The sequence below is a fragment of the Lynx rufus genome, unplaced genomic scaffold (genome assembly GCF_022079265.1).
Source record: "Lynx rufus isolate CCGP_SWC_20201006 ecotype Redwood Valley unplaced genomic scaffold, mLynRuf1.p SCAF_41, whole genome shotgun sequence".
Lineage (NCBI taxonomy): Eukaryota > Metazoa > Chordata > Mammalia > Carnivora > Felidae > Lynx > Lynx rufus.
The window spans coordinates 93,997-103,880 of record NW_025814858.1 but is presented as its reverse complement, the minus strand read 5'-3'; positions in this window follow the sequence as shown (position 1 = coordinate 103,880).

The following is a 9,884-nucleotide window of genomic DNA, read 5'->3' as shown; positions in this document are numbered from 1 at the left end:
TTTAAGCAGACATTTATAATCCATTCCGTTGATACATTTTCTACCTACACTTATATACTTTCCTTTCACTCTCCCTGGGATAATCAAGCCATCTAGTTTCTCTGTGTGGCTAAACTTATCTTCCTTTTGTTCCCCCCTCCTTCATTATTTTCCTTTCTCTCTGTCTGCATTAAGCCCTTTAGCCTCCCAGCCTGGTCAATATATATATGTTTTTCCTTTCCCCACTCCTGTCATTTCTCTCTTTATATGTGTTCTTCCAACAGCAACGTCTCTACCTTGTTCTGTACTTGTAGCTGGTGTTTCTGGACTGTTTGTTTGTTTTCTTTTCTTTTTTAATTTCAGACTGTTTTTCTGTGTGTGTGTGAGCGTGTGTGTGTCCATTTATTTCTTTTATTTGCACGTTTCCTTACATGTCTCTGTTTCCTGTTTGTTGGTTTGTTTGTTTTCCTTTCCAGGGCTACTTCAAGGAACAAATAAAAGCACCCCTTGTGGAGGGTCAAAAACATCATTACGAGTAGAGAACTCAAAGAGCCAATGTCATAGCAACAGAGAGCAAGTAACACTCTCCAAGAAACACTACCTGCAGGGCTAGAACCTGCACAGGACGTGAGCCCCCTGTTATATAGCAATTCTTGCAGGTGCAGAGCAAATAACAGCTTGTAAACCTCCTAGGAGAGAGAAAACTAGCCAAAATAATGACACAGGAGAATTCCCCTCAAAAGAAATTCCGGGAAGAAGTGGACAGCTAACAACTTGATCAAAACAGATATAAGCTACATATCAGAATTTAGCATAACAGCCAAAAGATGAATCGTTGCGACTGGCAAAGGCGTAGAAGACAGCATGGAATCAATTATTGCGGAGATCAAGGAAATAAAACGTAGTCGTGATGAATCCCAATGCTATAAATGAGGTGCAAATTAAAACGGAGGCAGCCACAGCGCGGATTGAAGAGACCGAGGGGAGACTAAATGAATCAGAAGGTAAAAATATGGGGAAAAGGAGGGGAGAAAAAGATAGAGAAAAAATTGAGGATCGAGAGGGGAGAATTAGAGAACTAAGTGATGAAATCAAATGGAACAATATCCATATCACAGGATTTCCAGAAGAGACAGAAAAGGGGTGTGAAGATGGCCTTGAACAAATCATAGCTGAGAACTTCCACAAGCTGGGGAAGGACACCGGCATTGAAACACAACGGGCACAGAGAACTCCCTTCAGATGTAACCTGAGTTGATCTTCTGCACAACATAGAAGGGTGAAACTGGCAACATACAAGCATGAAGAGAGAATTCTGAAAGCAGCTAGGGATGACTGGACCTTAACACACAAAGGTAGAGAAGTATTGGGATAGGAGCAGACCCATCTACTGAAATCAGACAAACCATAAAGGAATAGGGGAATCTTCAATGTGATGAATAGGAAAAATATGCAACCAAGAATCCTTTATCCAGCCAGCCTGCCATTCAGAATCGAAGGAGAGGTAAAGGTCTTCCCAAACAAACCCAAACTGAAGGAATTCACCACCGCTAAACCATCCCTAGAAGAGATCCTAAGAGGGATTCCTTGAGGGAAATGTCGCAAGTATCACAAAGTACCACAGACACCAGTACAAGCATGAAAACTACAGACATCACAATACCTCGGAACCATCGCTTTCCATAATAACACTGCATGGAAGTGGAATAAATGCTCCAACCAGAAGACACAGGGTATCAGAATGGATAATACAAAGCCAGACCCATCTATTTGCTGTCGTACAGGAGACTCATTTCAGACCGGAGCACACCTTACTATTGAAAGTGGGGGGATGGAGAACTACCTTTCATGCTCCTGGGAGTCAAAAGGAAGCTGTATTTGCCATACTTATATCAGACAAACTTGACCTATATTAAAGTTTGAAGCAAGAGATGTTTAAGGGCATTATTAAATAATTACAGTGTCTGTCCATCAGGAAGAGTTAACAATCATAAGGACTATGTAGTGAATTCCGAAGCACACAAATATTTAAAACATTTAATCACAAATATGAACAATCTTATTGATAAGGATGTGGTAATTGCAGGGGGCTTTAATACTCAACTTACAACAATGGACAGAAAATCTAGACAGAATCAGGAAAGAAACAATGGTCCTGAATGATACGTTGGACCAGAAGGACGTGACAGATATTTTAGGGCTCTACATCCCAGAGCAGCAGAGCATACTTTCTTCTGGAGTACACGTGGAACGTTCTCCAAGAGAGACCACAGACTGGGTCGCAAAAAGCCTTTAATAGATATAACAGCATTGAGATGACACCATGCACACTTTGAGATCACAATGTTTTGAGCTTGACATAAAGTACAGGAAAAAGTCTGCTAAACCTCCAAAAGCATGCAGGTTAAAAAACATCCTACTAAAGAACGAGTGAGTCAAGCAGACAATTAGAGAAGAAATTAAAAGACATAAGGAAACAAACAAAAAAATGAAAATACAACAATCAATGCTTTTTGAAAAAAATTTAATTAAAAAGATGGTAAAAGGGTCACTGAAGCTGAGTTTTGCATACTTGAGACAGCATGGTATGTACTAAGGAGTCCGAGTGCTTGGGGTAAAGGCCATTTCCATAACTTTCTTAGTTCCATGACCTTGAGCAATTATAACATCTCCTTCAGCCTCAATTTCTTCTGTACACAGGGTCAATTGAGATGCTTTATGAGGTAACGTGCCTGCCACAGGGAAGTGATTGGTAGCTGTAAGTTCATTGCTTTGCCCCTCGCATTCCCAGGACTCCTGCCAGGGAGCCTGGAGGCCTGCGTGCTGGCCTGAATCTGCAGCAATTTTAGGCAAATTGTTCACTTTGTGCTGAAGGCTTCCCGTTTCACTGAGCCCTTGATTCACCCCATGTGTTCTGGCATCTGCTGCCCTGCGTGGGTTCCCTCCTCCTTTTTAAGACCCTTACTTGGTGTTGTGGGATACAGTGATCACACCACCTGAGCATCAGTTATTAGCAATAAGCGTGACTCCTCTGAGTACCTATGGTATTCTCATTATTCCCACATGAAGCTAGTTTTCTGCAGCTCTGATTATCTGCTAAATTATACCAAGGCATAGTTTAGAAGATTCTCTTGTTGTTGCTGCTGTTGTTGTTGCTGCTGTTGTTGTTGTTGCTGCTGCTGCTGCTGTTGTTTTTGTTGTTTAGAAATCATTGGCTTCAGGTTCATCTAGTGTATCCAGTAACATCTGCAATAACATTGAGATAAACTTTGGTTTTACCCTTTTTCACTTTTTAATGCCAGTGGATTTTGTTTTTGTTTCTGTTTGTCAGCCTCCCTTTGGGAAGTTCTATTTCTCCGTCTTCTCGCTCATGTTTCCTAAATAGACAACTGATTGTTTACTAGTTGCTGTCTCTGGGAAGTTGTTGCTGTTTGCCAGGTGTTAGTGTTGGCATGCCAGGCCTGGGGTGTCCATTCTTTCACAGATTTTTGTTCCAGGTCTTCATGACAAAGGCAACAGAATGAAGAAGGTACTGAGTTGAAGCAGTTAGAAATTCACTTCAACTAGGACTGCTGGTGGAAGTGGGCACTGCCTTTAGAGCAGGAGACACAGAAATGAACCACAAGTGAGCCAAATGAGTTGGGTATAAGAAAGAAAAATAATTGCGGCACGATAGTCCAGTTTTCTTTGCTGTTATGTGAACTATGGGATAAATGTGTAACATACTACAAACCCTTATGATTTGGGCTGCTTATTTTTATTTTAATGTTTGTTGGTTGGGTGGGTGGTTGATTGACAGTGTGTGTGAGGAAGGGGAGGGGATGAGAGAGGGGGAAGAGAAAATTCGAAGCAGGCTCTGTGCAGAGTGTGACCTGGGGCTTGAAACCACAAATGGCGAAATCGTGACCTGAACTGAAACTAAGAATAGGTCACTCAACTAACTGAGCCACTCAGGCTCCCCTTGGCTGCTTATTGTATTTGCACATTGGGTCTTCGTGTTGGAAATACCATAGGGAGTGGTGTACATGCATGATCTAACGAAGGTGCAGCTAGGTTGATCTGGCTTATTTTTTTTCCTTATAACACTTTTTCAGGAGTAATATTTCGTAAGTTTATTAGAAAGACAGATTGAAGATTATAATTGGGAGGAAATCAGATAAGGAGTCATTGCAGTTGACCAGGAGAGGTGAACATGACAGCAATTAGTGTGGAAGCAGGAAATGGAGAGATGAGGACAGATGTGGTAGTTTTTTGAAAATGCTTTTTGTTGTGTAATTAACATTATATAAAGTAACTATTTGGGTGCATAGTGCTTTGAGTTTTAAAGATTGTATAGACTCATGTAAATGTCACCTCAATGATAATACAGAAGAGTTCTGTTCCTGGGGCACATAGGTGGCTTAGTCACTTAAGCATCCCACTCTTGATTTCAGCTAAGGTTCTCACTGTTCTTGAGTTTGAGCCCCTGCTCACGATCTTCCCCTTTGATTACCCAAAGTATCTTTATTTGGACAATAAACTATATAGTTGCCCTAACAATAATCGAACCTGTGTCAGAAGATCCATTTTGAAGATTAAAAGCATTAAAAACAATACCTGCTTATACTATGTGCTCAGTAAGTACTAGTTGCTATTATTAGCTGTGACAACTAGAATCCATGTTTTAAATATCCAGTTTCATGCATTACCCCAGCAGAAAGGATTGTTACTGTTTTCTTTGAACTCTGAAAGTGACATGTTTTGTTGGAAAATGGAGAATCGCCACAGTGTGAGCAAATTTAATACAGTTTTGAAAAATTTCTCTTCCACCTTAACCTAGCATGGGTGAAACAAGCAGCCTGAAAAAAATGGCCATTATGTTTCATTTCACTAACAGGGTAATCACCACCCAGGACATGCTGGATTTACAGAGAAAATACCATGGGGGCTGTTAATTTGGGTTTTGTGTTTAATGTGCTGTTCTTTCGAGTCTGATCGCTAGTTTTCTTTCTTTGGGCATTACCTTCCTTGTCCTCTCCTCATGTCATGTCTAAAGTCAATTGCTGTCCCTTCTTCATACATTCTTGTGCTAGGGGATAAAGAAATTATACAAAACTGAAAAAGCTTTATTTGCAGTAATGGTTTCATGTGCCTACTCTTAAAAACCTTTGACGTGTTTGAGATTGGGTAAAAAAAATAGTGGGTTAATTGGGATGTGACTTTTCTTCATATATGCTTCTTGATCAGAGTTTCTGCTAAACTTGTGAGGTAGTCATGCTAGACAGGCGCAGAGGTGGGACGGACCTCGACTCCTGGCCCTGCCACAGGCTAGCTGTGTGGCCTTGGGCACTCCATTTGTTTCATCTCTCTGCGTTTCAGTATTTAGCACGCTTAAAAAGGGGGTAAAGATATGTGCTGCTTCCCAAGGTTAAGCATGAGGCTCAAATGGGATGATGAGTTAGTGTGCTCTAAGCCAATGTTGGCCAAGAGTTCCTTTCTTTAAAAATTGGTTGATGTGATTGGGACTCCTTTTGTAAGATCCATGAGCAGAGGCTTGGAGGCAAAGTTGATAAAAATGCTGCTTCTGTTTGTGTGTTTCTGAGTTGCCTGTGGCTGTAGTACTTGGCTATCTAACCGGGTGCTTCTTCAGCATGCATGAAATACTTCAAATGGGCGACAAGACGGTTTCTCTTTTAACCTAAACTTCAGGCTGTTGGAAGCATATCTGTGGAAGCCTCTGTGTTCTGACAGCTTGAAGGCTCCATGAGAAGTCAAGTGTGCAAGGGAGCCCAGCTTTGAGCCAACCAGGGAAAGGATGGCATGGCTCTCAAAGGAACATGCACCTTTCTCAGGTGATAGAGTAGAGAATAAAATGTGTCCCTTTAAACTCCACATTCCCCTGCTCTTCAACTTCTAAGGAAGTCTTTGGCTACCAGCAGTCTGGGCTCTGGAGCCAGCATAGTATTTTTCTTCTTTTCGTTTATCCTGGTTCACGATTGGCTCCCCTTTAACTTAAAAATTGTTTTTATTATAGAAAATTTCAAATATGTAAAAGTCAAGGAAATACTATATTATACCCCCATGTCCTTAGGACCTAGTTGTAAACATTATCAACTCATGTCTAATCTTGTTTCATCTGTATTTCTACCCGTTTTGTCCTTGCTCCCCTCTTCCCCTGGTTTATTTGAAGCAAATCCCACACGTTGCATTTTATTAAAAATATCATCCAGTTTGTTTTTATTTTTAAAAAGTTTTGTTGTAGTATAATTGGCATAACTTGCAGGAAACTAAAGTGTGCTATTTGATAAGTTTATACATCAGTGTGGATGTGTATACACACAGACCAAAAAGTATATACACACACATATCCATGAAACCACCACAGTCTAGATCGTGAACATACCCATCACCGAAAAGTTTCCTTGTGTCCCTTGGTCATCCCTTCCTCTTGTTCCTCTCTGCCACCCATTACTGATCTGCATTCTGTCACAATATATTAGTTTCTATTTTTCAGAGTTCTAGATGAATGAGGTCATAAAGTAAGTACTTTTTTTGATCCAGTTTTTTTTTCCAGCCGTGGCTTACTCTTTCTCTCTTCTACCAATATCATCATGCTGTGACTAGGTACCATTTAGGAAGCTGCAGGACCCTTTAGCAGATATTATAGTAGTCCCAGTGAGAAATGGTGGTTTGGACCAGCGTGGTTACTACCATGGAGATGATAGCTGCCACAATTAGAGATCTGCTTTGGAGGTAGAGCTAATCAGACCAGCTGGATTTGGGGGTTAGGGCGGGGGTGGGGGTGGGGGTCGGATCCAGAATTACACCTGAGGATTCTAGCTTGAGCACAGGAAGACAGTGTGATGAAAGGGAGGAGACTCAGTGAGGAGCAGCTATGTATGATGTTTCCTGATTCAGTCCTTCCCTGGATGTCCTTCGCTTCTTCAAAACTGTCATTATTATCATTGGTGGGTTTGAAGCAGTACTTGAACGGCAGATGAAAAAAACTGTATTTGGAGCACTTTAAGATATTTACAGGATTACTGGGTGTTATCAGGAATGATATTAAATAAAGGCTAGTTGGCATTGTCAAATTCAAAATAATGAATTTCAGCGTTCTCTTCAGGTGTTGGTAGTATCATCTGGTCCAGGCAAGGAGAGACTAAGAAGTACAGAGGCAAATCACATGTTTAAGAGCTTTTAAAATCTGCTTGAGATGAAGTTCACTCCACTTTTTTCAGGGCTCCCAGAATTTTTTTGTGTGGTGGTTTTATCATTGAAAATGTTCTACTCAGTCTGATGCTGTGGTGATAACATCTGCACGCATGACTAGCTTTGTGAATTTCATCGTAAGGTAGGATAGCCTGTCTTCCTTCTACAGGGTTATTAACATGTCTGGTGTTTTATTAGAACTTGGACTCCCTTTGGGTGTGTGGCCTTAGAAAAACTGAGTCAAGTGATATCTTTGGTTTTGGAGTTTTAGAAAGGACACGCCACCTGGATTATTAAGTTTTTGGGCACCTTTGGGAAACCTGATTAGTTATAGAATTAATATTATATGATAGTAACATCAACTGCACGTTTATTGTTTATAACTCGCCGAGTGCATTATATGCATTATCTTATTTAATCTCCACCTCAGTCCAATGAAGTAGGTACTATCGTCTCCATTTTGCTGGGGAGGAACCTGGGATGCAGATGACATACCTGATGAGACCTAGACTAGTCTTACAATCAGTGTTAGCGCTGCAACTTGGACCCAGGCAGGTCGTCTGGCTGCACAGCTCATGCTTTCATTAAGAGATAATATTTTCATTAAGAGATGGTACTCATGGTGGCTCAGTTGGTTAAACCTGCTTGGGATTCTCTCTCTGCTGCTCCCCTGCTTGTGCTCGCATCCTCTCTCTCTCTCTCTCTCTCTCTCTCTCTCTCTCTCTCTCTCTCTCTCTCTGTCTCTCTCTTTCTCTCTCTCTCTCTCTTTCTCTCTCTCTCTGTGTGTCTCAAAACAAAGAAAAATGTGTTCTTTAAAAAAAAAAATATAATACTTGAGGTGGATCTTGCAAGATAAAGAGAAGTTTAATGGACAGTGGGGACTGGCGTATAAGGTAGAAAGAATGTAGTATGAATGAGGGGACAAGAGAAACTTATTGTCCTGGGGGCTGATGATGAGAAATAATGTTGGTAATGCTGGTATGACCAGAAAGATGTAGGGCCTAAAAAACTACCTGGTTTGTTATCCAGAGCAGCTTTTTCATTCATAATATTAATGAGGTCTTTAAAAAGTCTCCTTGAAATGTTGAATAAGTGCAGGAGATCCCATTTCTGTTTTCTCAGTTCCAAGGATCTCAGATAGGGAGCTTCTGAACAAGCTGATCTCAAAAGCATTTTCTGATTTCAGCCAACCTAGGTTTTGCCATCCAGGAGTATCTTCACTGCTCTCACCTTTTCTGCTCAGCTCTGAGTCCCTTTCGTGTTAAAAGAGATCTGCTTGCTACTTTTAAACGGAATAGTATTTCCAAACCTGTCCCCACTGTCAGTAGTTGAAAGGCTAATAGTCAGCGAGCATCTGAATACCATTGGAGTGGTACCTCACTTATTTGGTTCATAAAAGCATGATGGTTGTAAACAGGAAAGTGTATGATGTGGCGGTTTAGCCATGTTTTGGAGGCTAACTCTTGTTTCCTGCTTTAAAAATGCATTTTGCTATTTAGTAGTTAAGAATCGATTATAATGAGAAGGTAGTAAATGCAAAATAACAGGTGCTTTTAGGTTTTAATGCACAGTGCTGTTGCTGAGTATCAGTGAAACAGCTTTGTTTTTGGTTTTGTTTTGTTTTTGTTTTTTAAATCAATAGGTAGTTTGTGGATGTGAATTTCAAAAGGTACACGTGTTCATCCTGTATCTCAAATCCCTCCTTTCCTCCTCAAGCAACTTTAATTGTTCTTTAGTGGCCCCTTTTATAAAGGGAGTCTATGCTTGTATTAGCATGTATGAGTGTGTCATTGTTTCTAGGATTTTGTTATGGAAATGCTAATTAGTAAGAGTAGAGAGAAATTTATCTCTTGCCAGTCATGATAGCAAGGAGTGTGTGTGTGCATGCGTGCCTGCACACGCAGGCGTGCACAAGTGAGCTGATAATCTAAAGAAGTGTTTACTTTTCACCTGAAAAATAATGAACATGCACATTAAGAAAGTTCAACCCATACTGAGGAAAAAGATTAGTTAAATAGAAACAGACTAGGCCCACCTTTGGGTTTAACAAAGACTTCCAGCAGCTACTATAGTTAAAGAACTAAAGGAAAATCTATTTGGACTTAACAAACACTTCCAGCAGCTACTGTATTTAAAAACTAAAGGAAAATGTATGCAAAGGTACAGTAGGAAACATGATGTGAGTCCACCGAGAATCACAATAGACACATGGAAGTGATTTTTTTTTATATGAAGTTTATTGACAAATTGGTTTCCATACAACACACAGTGCTCATCCCAAAAGGTGCCCTCCTCAATACCCATCACCCACCCGCCCCTCCCTCCCACCCCCCATCAACCCTCAGTTTGTTCTCAGTTTTTAACAGTCTCTTAGGCTTTGGCTCTCTCCCACTCTAACGTCCTTTTTTTTTTTTTTTTCCTTCCCCTCCCCCATGGGTTCCTGTTAAGTTTCTCAGGATCCACATAAGAGTGAAACCATATGGTATCTGTCTTTCTCTGTATGGCTTATTTCACTTAGCATCACACTCTCCAGTTCCATCCACGTTGCTACAAAAGGCCATATTTCATTTTTTCTCATTGCCACGTAGTATTCCATTGTGTATATAAACCACAATTTCTTTATCCATTCATCAGTTGATGGACATTTAGGCTCTTTCCATAATTTGGCTATTGTTGAGAGTGCTGCTATGAACATTGGGGTACAAGGGCCCCTA